The sequence below is a fragment of the Bubalus kerabau genome, chromosome 1, assembly GCF_029407905.1.
Source record: "Bubalus kerabau isolate K-KA32 ecotype Philippines breed swamp buffalo chromosome 1, PCC_UOA_SB_1v2, whole genome shotgun sequence".
Lineage (NCBI taxonomy): Eukaryota > Metazoa > Chordata > Mammalia > Artiodactyla > Bovidae > Bubalus > Bubalus kerabau.
Window position 1 is genome coordinate 148,160,865 of NC_073624.1, and position 15,012 is coordinate 148,175,876.

Genomic DNA, 15,012 nt, shown 5'->3' on the forward strand with positions numbered 1-15,012 from the left:
TAAAGGATCATTTGAGATCCTGTCCTATCATTTGTTTGTAATGACGACTATCATGATGATAATAAATAATAACAGTAACCACTACCTTTCATTAAATATCAGGCACCATGTTAAGTACTTGACATACATTGCCTCATTAATCCCCACAGAGGGACTCTTAAGATTTTGGAAAAATAAAAGTCATTATTTTTATGCCCATTTCAGAAGAACAAAAAAACATTTAAAAAAAAAAAAAAAAAAGAGGGTTTGGACCTGGCTATTCCTGAAGCAAGACGATTGGTGCACCTGCATCTCTTCTAGAAAACTGTATGTCTTTGTTTGTTTTTTGCTTTTGATCTGGCATGTGGGATCTTAGTTCCCTGACCAAGGATCAAACCTATGCTCCCTACAGTGGGAGCACAGAGAATCCTAACCACTGCACTGCCAAGGAAATCCCTATCTTGGTTATTTTTCAACCAACCTCTGGAAAGTGACAGCAGTGATGAGCACAAGAGCTGGGCGTGGACACTAAGTGTGTTAGAATACTTTCAGTTTCCTCAGTCTATTTGGAGTGCATAGTCTTGTCAAAATATCAAGTGATTTTCCACACATATAACACTATCCCAGACAGTGATGTAAATCTTTGTAGCACCCCTGAAGGCTCCCTTTACCTGCTCCCCATTGGTAACTCCATGTATAATAACCACTATTTTAACCTCCATGTCTATAAAGATCTTTTAGATAGTTTCTATAGAATTAGAACCATACAGAATGTACTCTTTTCTATCTGTCTCCTTTCCCTCATCATCTATAGAACATGGGTTCAGTAGATGGAGATACAGAAATCATGTGATACTACGAATTGACTTGATAATAGAAGATATATTTTAGGATTGGGAGACGACAGGAGCCTGCATCTCTGATACCAGTAGAACTGCTGTATGATCTAGTTTCCTGATCAGGGATTGAACCTGGGCCCCCTGTTTTGGGAGCTCGGAATCAACCTCTGGGCCCCCAGGGAAGTCCCATCCTCAGGCTTCTTAAACCTGGATTTCTCTAACATAACAGAATTTTTTGGTTTTCACTTCTTTAAAACCTATTAGGAAGTTTTCTGTTTTGTGCAATAGAATCGAGTCCCAAATAAGATACCTGCCTTTAATTTGTTCAGTGTGGGTGAATTTGGAAGATAAATAGAATTTTAGGATGAGAAAGGTAAGTGAAGGAACTTGTATTTATTGAGAACTTTTCATTGGCAGGCTCCAGGCTAGATATTGGGGATACAAGTGTGAATTAAAGTTTATCAGTCATTTCATTGTGTAGATGAGAAGAAACTGGCTCTGAGTCATATCAGCTATCATAAACACATTTTGGACTAAAGTTCGCTTACTCTGTAGTAACACGAATGTTTCCTGGAGTCATCTTGCTTCTCAAGAACTAAAATTTTCGGAAATGCTCCCTAGAAGTGTAGAATTTTCCCTGAAGCCTCCTTCATGTTAGTGTTTGAGGTGACTTGGAGCGGGGTGGTGTCAGTGCTTGTGAAGTCCTGTTTCCCTAGGATCAGCTTCTTGTCTTGCTGTGTACACTCCTGTCAACTCAGCTGTGAAAGTTACATGGTTTTCCACAACATAAATCCAAACAGGTCAATCACCACATGTAAGAGTTTTGATGAAGATGAACCTAAACACTGTTTCACTTCAGTTCAGTCGCTCAGTCGTGTCCAACTCTTTGTGACCTCATGAATTACAGCACACGAGACCTCCCTGTCCATCACCAACTCCCGGAGTTCACTCAAACTCACGTCCATCGAGTCGGTGATTTAGTGATTTTTATATTTTATTCACTCTTGAAAAAGTTGTAGTTTCAAAACATTTTAAAGTAAGAAATAATACACATTGTCCATCTTTTTCTGTTGGGTTATTTGGCTTCTATTGATTTTTATAGAAGGTTCTTTAGAAAATTAACCATTTGTGATAAGTTGCAAATATGTTTTCTGTCTGCTTTTTTTGTTTTTGTTTTTGTTTTTTTTTTAAATTTGGGGGATCTTAGTTCCCTGACAAGTGATGAAACTCAAAACCCTTTCAATGGAAGCATAGTCTTAACCACTGAACAGCCAAAGAAGTCCTTCTTTGTCATATTTTTTTTAACATTCTGAATTTTAAATGAGATGAAAATTTAAGTTAAATTTTTAATGAAAAACTTTGCTTTTATGGCTCTGCTGCTGCTGCTGCTGCTGCTAAGTTGCTTCAGTCGTGTCCGACTCTGCGACCCTTTAGACGGCAGCTCACCAGGCTTCCCCGTCCCTGGGATTCTCCAGGCAAGAACACTGGAGTGGGTTGCCATTTCCTTCTCCAATGCATGAAAGTGAAAAGTGAAAGTGAAGTCGCTCAGTCGTGTCCGACTCTTTGCAACCCCATGGACTGCAGCCCACCAGGCTCCTCCGTCCATGCATCTCCAGACAAGAGTACTGGAGTGGGTTGCCATTGCTTATGACTTTAGTGTATCTTAATTAGAAAAATTTTTACAACCTCTAGCTTATAAATATTTTTCACCTTTTCTTTTTATAATCTTTGAATGGTTTCATTTTTCTTTTTTTATTTCATTTTCATACATCTACTTATTTTATTCCTCTTGTATGTAAAATGTTAGTCACAACTTATATTTTTTCAACTGACTACCCAGTTAAACAACACTACTTACCTAAATAATTGTTCATCTACTTCCTATTGATTATATTTGTTCATATTTAGATTTTGTATTCTACCACATTGTTATGTTGCTCCTGCATCATAATCAACTTATTCTGATTATTTGGGTTTAAAAATGTATTTCATATCTGATAGAGCTAATCCTTCAGCAATTTCCTGACTCTTCTTGCCTTGTTTATTTTTCCATATGAGTTTATAATCACCAGTGTCTTTATAAGAATAAATTTCTTTTGATATTTGGATTGAAATCATTGGCGAGAGAATTTGGAGAATTTACATTTTTGACGTTTAGTCTTCTTACCCTACATGCTATCCTTTTCTGTTTGTTGATGTCTTTCTTTGTCCTTCTGTAGTGTTTTTTTCCCCATAGTTTACATGCTTCCTGTTTTTCAATTTATTTCTCTTGTGTATCTCAGGTGTACAATCATATAATATATAATGACAAATTTATATTCCCCTTTAAAATTTAAACTAGTAAATTCTTTTTTCATTTAATACGCTTATTCTAATAAAGTAATTCCAAATTTAAATTTCTTTAAACATGTTCTACTTATCTTTTTCCTCTCTTTAGTAGAGACCTTCCAGAGTTTTCTCCTTAAGGGTCATCAGGGAAGGCCTGTTTGGGAGAGAACTTTTAAACTGAGAACTGAGTGACAAGAAGGAGGCTTGTGTGCAAAGAATACCCCTAAGAGCACAAGGAAGAACATTCCCAGGCAGAGAAAAAAGCAAGTACAAAGGTCGAGGGAGACAGTACATTCTTTAATAATCAGAAATCTAGTGAAGTAATGGAGAAGGCAGTGGCACCCCACTCCAGTACTCTTGCCTGGAAAATCCCGTGGATGGAGGAGCCTGGTAGGCTGCAGTCCATGGGGTCGCTAAGAGTCGGACACGACTGAGTGACCTCCCTTTCACTTTTCATTTTCATGCATTGGAGAAGGAAATGGCAACCCACTCCAGTGTTCTTGCCTGGAGAATCCCAGGGACGGGGGAGCCTGGTGGGCTTCCGTCTATGGGGTCACACAGAGTTGGTCACGACTCTGTGCGACAGAGCAGTGAAGTAAAGGAGGTAGAGAATGGAAACAAGTGAATGAAAAACGTTGGCAGAAGCAATTGCCTAAGTTGTTTTATTAGGCCATCATGAGTTTTACTCCATGAATATGAAATCTTTGAAGTATTTTAACTTGGGATATCTTAAAATCCCTATGACTTCCCTCATATTCCAGTGGTAAAGAATCTACCTGCAATGCAGAAATTGCAGGAGAGACCCAGGTTTGATCCATGAGTCGGGAAGATCGCCTGGTGGACAGCATGGCAACCCAATCCAGTATTCTTTTTTTTTTAATTGTTTATTTATTTATTTGGCTGTACCAAATCTTAGTTGGGGCATTTGGGATCTAGTTCTCTAACCGGATATTGAACTCGGGCCCCTGATTTGGGAGCATGGAGTCTTAGCCACTGGTCCACCAGGGAAGTCTCCACTCCAGTATTCTTGCCCTCAGAATCCCATGGCCAGAGGAGCCTGGTGGGCTTCAGTCCATGCGGTCTCAAAGAGTGGGACACAACTTAATGGACTGAGCATGCACGCACGCACACACACACACACACACACATGTTATCTATCTGGTTATGTTTTATAAAGAGCATTCTGAGGAGAAGGAAATGGCAACCCACTCCAGTATTCTTGCCTGGAGAATCCATGGACAGAGGAGCCTGGTAGGCTACAGTCCACAAGGTCGAAAAGAGTCAGACACGATTTCACTTTCACTTTTAAGCTTATTTAATTATTATTCTTGATGAGCTCTATTGTTGGTGCTTTACAGATTACTCAGATTTAGTAGCTTTGAGCAACAAACATTTATTATCTCATCAATTTTGTGACTCGGAAATCTGTCTGTGGGTAACTTAGGAGGGTGCTTCCAGAAGAGGTCGTTATCATTTCAGAACTTGACTGGAGAGGAAGTTGCTAGAGTCTGCTTCCCATGTCATTTGCAGGAGGCTTTAGTTATTTTGTTTATTTGGATATGTCAGGTCTTAGATGCGGCACTTGGGATACTCGTTCATGTGGAATATTTCATTGCAGTGCTCGGACTCTCTGGTTGTGGTACGAGGGCTTAGTTGTCCCATAGCATGTGGGATCTTAGTTCCCTGACCTTTGATGGAACCCAGGTCTCCTGTACTGCAAGGCGGATTCTTTTTTTTCCCCCCAAACTTTGAACTTTTTATTTTGTGTTGGCATATACCTGATTAACAATGTTGTGCTAGTTCCAGGTGAATAGCAAAGGGACTCAGCCATACCGATATGTGTATTCATTCTCCCCCAAATCCCTCTCCCTCCAGGCTGGTGCATGACTTTGAGCAGAGTTCCATGTGTCATGCAATAGGTGGCTAGAAGGATTCTTAACCACTGGATTGCCAGGGAAGTCCCAAGACTCACTTTCTTATCATAGGACTTCTTAAGTGTTTTCTCAGTCGTCAGATCGGATCAGTCGCTCACTCGTGTCCAACTCTTTGTGACCCCATGAATCGCAGCACACCAGGCCTCCCTGTCCATCACCAACTCCCGGAGTTCACTGAGACTCATGTCCATCGAGTCAGTGATGCCATCCAGCCATCTCATCCTCTGTCGTCCCCTTCTCCTCCTGCCCCCAATCCCTCCCAGCATCAGAGTCTTTTCCAATGAGTCAACTCTTCGCATGAGGTGGCCAAAGTACTGGAGTTTCAGCTTTAGCATCATTCCTTCCAAAGAAATCCCAGGGCTGATCTTCAGAACGGACTGGTTGGATCTCCTTGCAGTCCAAGGGACTCTCAAGAGTCTTCTCCAACACCACAGTTCAAAAGCATCAATTCTTCAGCGCTCAGCCTTCTTCACAGTCCAACTCTCACATCCATACGTGACCACAGGAAAAACCATAGCCTTGACTAGACGAACCTTTGTTGGCAAAGTCATGTCTCTGTTTTTGAATATGCTATCTAGGTTAGTTATAACTTTCCTTCCAAGGAGTAAGCGTCTTTTAATTTCATGGCTGCAGTCACCATCTGCAGTGATTTTGGAGCCCAGAAAAATAAAGTCTGACACTGTTTCCACTGTTTCCCCATGTATTTCCCATGAAGTGGTGGGACCGGATGCCATGATCTTCGTTTTCTGAATGTTGAGCTTTAAGCCAACTTTTTCAGTCATAGCAGTTTATTTTTCCCCAGGGTGAGTCATTCAAAATATAACAAGGAAGCCACAATGTCATTTCTGACATTAACCTCAGAAGTTGCTACATAGCTGTCCCTTATTTAGTGTAGGAGAGGACTATGCAGAGACAAAAATATTAGGTGGTGGTGATGATTGCGGGCATCTTGGAGACAGGCTATTCATAAAATTCAGTATCTCTTCTTCACTAAAAATATCAATATGCTAAGTGAAAGTGTCAGTCACTCACTTGGGTCTGACTCTTTGCAACCCCATGGACTGCAGCCCGCCAGGCTCCTTTGTTCATGGAATTCTCCAGGCAAGAATACTGGAGTGAGTAACCATTTTCTTCTCCCGGATATCTTCCCAACCCAGGAATAGAACCCGTCTCCCTCATTGCAGGCAGATTGTTTAGCTTCTGAGCTATCAGGTAAACCCACATCAATATGTTTAAGATACTACATTGACATTATAAAATGTAACTATCTTCCTTAGCTCTAGCTTCTCTAAAAGGCAAAAAAAAGGTTAATCTGTAGATCTTAAGTCACAAAATAATGCTGTTAAAATCAATATTCTTCATTATGGAATATTTCAAAGAAAACGGTAATAAAGTTAGAGTTTACCTATAATTATAAATTGAATATGCATCAAGCTACTACCTGGAGAAGGAAATGCCAACCCATTTTCCAGTATTCTTGTCTGAAAAATCCCATGGACAGAGGAGCCTGGTGGGCTACAGTTCACAGGGTCACAAAGAGTCAGACGCAACTGAGCAACTGAGCACACAAGCTACTACCTGGTGAAAAATACAACATCGCTAGGTTCTCAGAGACCCTAAGAACCATCTCCCCACCTTTTATATTTCCTTATGGTACGGTTACTGTGCTTTTGTGTTTTGCCCCTACATCGTACCTTGCACATTTGTAGAAATAAGTAGTAAGGATTCGTTCCCAATATTTGACACTGATAATTTACATAGGTTTGTTAATCTGTATCTGTTTGATATTTTTTTACTTACTTGCCTTTAAGTAACAAAGCATGAGGAGAAGGAAATGGCAACCCACTCCAACTCCAGTATTTTTGCCTGGGAAATCCCATGGACAGAGGAACCTGGGAGGCTACAGTCTATGGGATCTCAAGAGACAGACAAGACATAGCAACTAAACCAGCAAGGCATGAAGGTATACTCATGGCAGCTGGCTTCCCCTTAACTAAGTGATCCAAAAGAGCAAGGTGGCTGAGCTAAGTGGTAGGATTTTGGATGATTCTTCCTTTCTTTCATCCCTTCTCTAGAATAACAGTAATGCAGTTCAGTTCAGTCACTCAGTTGTGTCTGACTCTTTGCGACCCCATGAACTGCAGCACGCCAGACCTCCCTGTCCATCACCAACTTCCGGAGTCCACCCATACCCATGTCCATTGAGTTGGTAATGCCATCCAACCATCTTATCTTCTGTCATCCCCTTCTCCTCCTGCCCTCAATCTTCCCCAGCATCAGGGTCTTTTCAAATGAGTCAGCTCTTCGCATCAGGTGGCCAAATTATTGGAGTTTCAGCTTCAACATCAGTCCTTCCAATGAACACCCAGGACTGATCTCCTTTAGGATGGACTGGTTGGCTCTTCTTGCAGTCCAAGGGACTCTCAAGAGTCTTCTCCAACACCACTGATAGAATTTTTAGGTTGCATTGCAGAATTTATATATATATATAGAGAGAGAGTTCTGCTTTAAACTTACTTTTCTTCTTGCATACTTTACATTTGTCCTATATTTGATATTAAACATTAACCTAAATCAAGCATTTTGTGATTTCTCGTGTGTGTGCAGACTTATGCGTGGTAATAGTGGTTGAATTGTTTTTAAGATATTTATTTGTTTATTTTTTATTTGGCTTCACTGGTCTCAGTTGCAGCATGTTGGATCTAGTTCCCCAACCAGGGATCCAACCCAGGCCCCCTGCATTGGCAGCAGCATGGAGTTTTAGCCACTGAACCACCAGGGAAGTCCCTAGTGGTTGAATTCTACCCTACTTTTATCATGCTGCACTTGCCTTCTTTTCTTGAAGGGACTTGTTAGGGTTAGGTCACACACAGGAAGCCTAACAACATATTCTAACTGGGAGCGGAACTTTCTAAGCCAATCTCACTATATTTTGCATTTGTTCTTAAAAACAGTTTTAATCTTTTCTTCAAAATCTTTCTTCTTTGCCAGGTGGTCTTTAACACTTTCCCATAATTGTTAATTTTTGACAGACATTTCTAACTCTTCCTTCTGTCATTTTGTGTCTTGGCAGGAAGTAGTTATATCTTGTTATTCAGTAAATTTTGATGGAAAGGGCGATATAGTTTCTTTAATATACTAAGCTCTGTTAACGCCCTTTACTACAAATGACTCAAATGCTGAGAAATTCGCACCAGGCCCAAGTTCATGGGTTTCCCTACCTAGGATTGTTCTTAGTCAGTAGAGCAGGTGTGACAATGTGTACAACTGAATGTTTTATTGCCTACTTGGGTGTGAAGTGATCAGAGTTTTTAGGGTGTTTTGTAAATGAAGCTGATGTATCTAAAGGTTTTAAGACCATCTTGCCTTGATTTATACACATATCTACAAAGACTTCTCTTTTTATGAATTCCTTCCAAGATTTTGACTCTTACCTGCCTTGATTGTCTTCAAGCTGCACCACAGTGCTGCTTATGTCTGTGCCCAGATCAGGCACTCTATGTGTATTACCATGTCAGAATAATAAACAGGCAGTCATGGGCTGGCTACTTATCTGCAAAATCTTGCTAAGGTGAAAAAACCATTTAATACTTCAGTGATTAAAATTGGGCAAAAACCACAGGGGTTGGTACTGACCTACCTTTCCACTGTTCTTTCTTTTTTTGTTATAAAACATTTTTCTTCACTACTGTTTACCAATGTAGCATTAGAACTACTTTTTTTTTTTTTTTAAACTTTACATAATTGTATTAATTTTGCCAAACATCAAAATGAATCCGCCACAGGTATACATGTTAGAATTACTTTTATGTTTGCTTACTTGCTTATAGTAAGATCAAATTGCCAACGTCTGTTGGATCAAAGAAAAAGAAAGAGAGTTCCAGAAAAACATCTACTTCTGCATAATTTACTACACCAAAGCCTTTGACTATGTGGATCAGAACATATTGTGGGAAATTCTTAAAGAGATGGGAATACCAGACCACCTGACCTGCCTCCTGAGAAATCTGTATGCAGGTCAAGAAGCAACAGTTAGAACCAGACCTGAAACAACGGACTGGTTCAAAATCGGTAAAGGAGTACGTCAAGGCTGTATATTGTCACCCTGCTTATTTAATTTATATGCTAGTACATCATTCGAAATGCCTGGCTGAATGAAGCAGAGAGAAATATCAATAACCTCAGATATGCAGATGACACCTTCCTTATGGCAGAAAGCAAAGAAGTAAAGTGCCTCTTGATGAAAGTGAAAGAGGAGAGTGAAAAAGTTGGCTTAAAACTCAACATTGAGAAAACTAAGATCATGTCATCTGGTCCTGTCACTTCATGGAAAATAGATGGGGAAACAATAGAAACAGTGACTGAGTTTGTTTCTGGGGGCTCAAAAATTACTGCAGATGGTGACTGCAGCCATGAAATTAAAAGATTGTTGCTCCTTGGAAGAAAAGCTATGACCAACCTAGACAGTATATTAAAAAGCAGAGACATTACTTTGGCAACAAAGTCCATCTAGTCAAAGCTATGGTTTTTCCAGTAGTCATGTATGGATGTGAAAGTTGGACTGTAAAGAAAGCTGAGCACCGAAGAATTGATGCTTTTGAACTGTGGTGTTGGAGAAGACTCTTGAGAGTCTCTTGGACTCCGAGACCAAACCAGTCAATCCTAAAGGAAATCAGTCCTGAATATTCATTGAGAGAACTGATGGTGAATCTGAAACTCCAATACTTTGGCCACCTGATGTGAAGAATTGACTCATTTGAAAAGACCCTGATGCTGGGAAAGATTAAAGGCGGGAAGAGAAGGTGACGACAGAGGATGAGATGGTTGGATGGCATGACCAACTCCATGGACATGAATTTGAGCAAGCTCTGGGCATTGATGATGGACAGGGAAGGCTGGCATGCTACACTCCATGGGGTCACAAAGAGTGAGACACAACTGAGTGACTGAATTGAACTAATTGACTTGCTTATAGAATTCATTTTTTAAGGAAAGTTTTTATTGAACTATAGAATACACAAAACTACATAAATCATAAGTGTTCAGGCCACTGAAGTTTTACAAAATCAAACCATCCAGGTTAAGAAATAAATCATCACACCAACTCGAGAACACCCCTCATGCACACAGTCACCACCACCCCTCCAAAAATGGGGTTGAAGTTCATTAGCTATAATATATAGGACATATTTAAATTATTATTTTTTTTTACTTCTTATTTTTTACTGGGGCTTCCCTGGTAGCTCAGACTTTAAAGAATCTGCCTGCAATGCAAGAGACCCGGTTTCAATCCCTGGGTCGGGAAGATCCCTGGGAGAAGGGAATGGCAACCCACTCCAGTATTCTTGTCTGGAGAATCCCATGGACAGAGGAGCCTGGTGGGCTGCAGTCCATGGGATCACAAAGAGTAGAACACAACTGAGCAACTAAGCATAGCACATAGTCAGTTTACAATGCTGTGGTAGTTTCAGGTAAACAGGGAAGGGAAGGAAGAGAAGAAAAATTTAAAGATCTTAATCAGTGGATGATTTTGGGTTTTGAGAGGTAGGGATGACCTCCGTCATTTTGTATTGAAATTTTAACTCTAATTTTCTCTCATGGTTATGGATAAACTCAAAAAGTGATCTCTCTTGGGTAATTAATGTAAGCCACACTTGACATAAATGTTGCTCCTAGCTTTAACTATAGTCTATTCTTCTGCGGAGCGTGGATTTTTGTTGGAGCTTAAGCAGGAACCTAGTTACCTTCGCATCTTTACTGCTAAGGTTAATATTATAAGGACTGTTAATTTCCTTTCTTTAAATTGTGAAATAAAAATAGGGGGACATATGTATTCTTATCAATGATTCACATTGTTGTATGCTGGAAGCCAACACAATATTGTAGGCAATTATCCTCCAATTAAAATTTTTTAAAAATTTAAAAAGAACAATAAAATAACAGTAAAATTAAATTCAGTGTTAATTTGTATCCATGTAGAAAATTAAAACTCCATATTAAATTAAATTTCAAAACAATTTAGAATTTTAAAACACATCTTAGTTTTCTCCTTTAGAGATAATTATTTTTATCAATTTTGAGTATACCCAAATGAAGTCTTAGGATGTTAAAAATTGGGTACCTGCTGAAGTATGTTAAGCAGAAAAGTGAAGTCAATATATTAATAGTTCAACTTCCTAAATTTCAAGAATGTTTGATTAAGTGAACATAGGTTTTGTTTTTTTTTTTTTTTTTAGCAGAAACTACTCATGAGATTTTGCTTCTCTGCATACTGAAATTGAATATATAGCTCAATTCTTCAGGAGTGGTTTGAATTCACTATTATAAGTTATTTTTTTTAAGACATCAAAGAACTAGTTTAAGAAAAAAATTGCTGGAAATGGATAAGTTTTTCCCAGTTTTTTAAAAAAAAATTTTAATTGGAGCATAATTGTTATACAAGGTTGTCTTGGTTTTCACCATCACCAAATTCTTAATTCATGATAAAGAATAAATCTTTCTTATTGTTGAAACATTTAAATAGAAAAAATATATTAATCTACTGGTGAAAAATCTATTTTGTCATTGTTAACTGGCAATTAAAAATAACTACCTTGATTAAATTTGCATTTTAAGTAGTAAAATTAGGTTTCTTTATATATTTATTATCCATTTTTATTTCTTCTATGAATTCACTCTTCATAGCCTTTTTTGTTGATGTTATTTTTTGTATTTTTGTAAATAACACTTTATCATATATTTGCCATTATCTCATACTAGATTTTCTTTTAGTTTTAGTGATCTGACAGTTATCTTAGTATGAAAGTGAAAGTGTTAGCTGCTGGGTTATGTCCTATTCTTTTGGACTGTAGCCTTCCTGGCTACTCTGTCCATGGAGTTCTCAGGCAAGAATGCTGGAGTATAGCCATTCCCTTCTTCAGGGGAATCTTTTCAACCCAGGGATCGAACCCAAGTCTCCTGCATTTCAGGCAGATTCTTTACTGTCTGAGCCACCAGGGAAGACCTATTTTATAGGAGCTTGAAATGTTTAGCAGGTCAAACTTACGTCACTTAATACGTGCCTTAAAGATTTTTCATCTTGCTGTGAAAACTTTTTCCACCCTAATACTATAAAAATAGTGTCTCCCGTATTCTTATAATTTTATGTATTGATTTAGTATTTGGTTAAAAAAACTTTTTTTTTAAAATTTGGTTGCACCTCACTGCATGCAGATTCTTACTTCCCAGATCAGGGATTGATCTTGTGTCCTCTGCAGTGGAAACTTGGAGTCCTAACCACTGTACCACCAGGAAATTTGCCCCCGTTTTCTGCTGTTGGTCATTGACCCATTAGGGAAGACCATTCCTAGGCTGGTACTACTGTTTTTTGTTACAGCTTTTCAGAAAAGTTTTAAATTTAAAAGGACATTTATCTTTCATATGTAAAAAGTCTTTTTCATGACTTAATGTTCATTTATTCTTTCCTATGAACTTTCAGAAACTAAGTATATGTACAATGGGGAATAGATGGGTGACTAAAATCTTTTAATGTCTGATCTTCCATCTAGGAACAACTTAATTAAGATTTACTTACATGCATTTCCCATAAGATAATCCTTACAGCTATATTTAATTTAATGTTTAATTGAAGCTGTAAACCAAATTTCTATTTGATTATTGCTGGTATATATTAAACCTTTGAGTCTTCAAAATTTATAAGTAGCCACCTGTGTTATTCTCTTTAAAAATCCAGTAAAGTTTTGCTTCTCTGGAGTTTCCTTTACCGTCTGAGCCACAGGGAAGCCCTCTGTTGAGTTTCCTAGGAGGACTCAAATGTATAAAAAATAATTGTCTCCCAATATAATAATACTTGTTTTTAAAGTATGTTTTAAAAATCACCTTTAATTCTAGTTTTCAGAAACAATAGTTTGATTAGCCTTTGTTCAGATATCTGCAGGTTCCAGTAAATGTTGTAATTCTGACCCAACAAACACGATGCTGTGTTTCCAAAAGAACAGTTATATAATTATTAGTCTATACTATAAAGTAAATTAATGATTATGCTGCTGCTGCTAAGTCACTTCAGTCGTGTCCGACTCTGTGTGACCCCACAGACGGCAGCCCACCAGGCTCCCCCGTCCCTGGGATTCTCCAGGCAAGAACACTGGAATGGGTTGCCATTTCCTTCTCCAATGATTATAATGGAAGATAATTAAATGCAAGCATACTATTCATCAGCATTCTTATTATTTTATTGTTTGTGCAAAGCAAGAGTGTGTATATAATTCTCTGGATTTTGGAGTCAGGGGAATAAAAAACTACTTAAGTAATTCCATTACCCATGTAAATGTACTATGGCTAGAAGTCAAGCTTGACTGCTATGTAGAAACTGCCCTCCACTTTTGAGATTTTTCTTTCCATATTTTTTGTTTTCTTCTATGTCTTAAGAATATAAAAAAATTGTTACCTACAGCTGCTTCCTCATAAATTACAACAGTAACTGTTTCTCAGAGCAGTTTTTGTTTTTCAGAGCTGTACATAGATAGGCTATTGAAGCAGAATAATTGATAATCCAGAATAAGGGGACTCCATCATAGAAAGAGCTAGGAAATCTTTTCCTAATGATCATCAGACTGATCTTTTATCGCCACTTCTGGAGATATTCAGTACTATCCCAATGATTACTACTGATACTTTATCTGCCAAAGAAAGTCTAAATCCTCAAAATCTTTCTGAAGCAGTTTAAACTATTGGTTCTACTCCCTCTTCTGGGAAGTTTGGCCTGGTTTCTAGGGGAAAAACAGGTTTCCCCCATCACTGTTCACCTGCTCAAGTCAGGCTGTCTGTAATATACCCTCTTAGGTGATCTTGTTCATGACTACACTTGTGCGAGTTAGTCCCCTATCACTCGCCTGCTTGAGAATGGCTTTTAGAGGGAGCAGAGAGGGGGGTAGCTGAGAGCAACTTTTGGTGGGTACAGGAAGGACTTTAATGAGCTGTTGACCTTTGAGCTACATCTTAAAAACGGAGCAAGAAGTTATCTCAGAAATTGAACCAATTGTGTATATTAATTTAATGAAGGGAGGTTTATAATCACAGGGTCCATTTGATATGACTGCAAGTGGCAGAATTCTTCCTTAAATAACACATTTACTTTGTAGACTGGTTTTCCAAAAATCTTAGAATTGCCATTGTATTGGCTTGGCCAAAAAGTTCTTTCAGGTTTTTCCATGTGATCTTACAGATCAACCTGAATGTTTTTTTTTTTTTTTTTTTTTGCCAATCCAATACTAGCTTATTTCTGGTGGCAAACTATCTTTTCAGTTTTTTAGGAAGGGTAATATCCATGAGGGCTTTCCAGGTGGTACAGTGGTAAAGAATCCGCCTGCCAATACAGGAGACTCGAGACGCTGGTTCAATCCCTGGCTCAGGAAGATCCCCTGCAGTAGGAAATGGCTGCTGCTGGTGCTGCTGCTAAGTCACTTCAGTCGTGTCTGACTCTGTGTGACCCCGTAGATGGCAGCCCACCAGGCTCCCCCGTCCCTGGGATTCTCCAGGCAAGAACACTGGAGTGGGTTGCCGTTTCCTTCTCCAATGCATGAAAGTGAAAAGTGAAACGGAAGTGGCAGTATTCAGTATGGGGTATATTTTTAGCACAAGTATTAAAAGAATGTATGATGTTTCATAAGATATAACACTTGCATGTCATAAAATAAGATTGTTAAAAATGACAGGACAGTAGTCATGAACATTACATTACTCAGATTTGGACACATCATTTACCATCTAAAGTGATTCTGGGGACTCCCTTGGAGGTCCAGTCATTAAGATTCCATGCTTCCAATGCAGGTGGCACAGGATTCCATCCCTAGACAGAGAACTAAGATCCCACATGGTGCTTGGCCACGGTAAATAAACAAAAAGTAAAGTGAATCTGTTGTGAGACCCTGGCT

The 15,012-nt window shown here is 38.7% G+C and overlaps 1 protein-coding gene across 8 annotated transcripts in view; it reads left to right on the forward strand.

The window, feature by feature from the left end:
- TET1 (tet methylcytosine dioxygenase 1) overlaps positions 1 to 15,012 on the forward strand; it is a 131,456-nt gene that overhangs the window by 92,364 nt on the left and 24,080 nt on the right. The gene's annotated exons all lie outside the window — the stretch shown is intronic.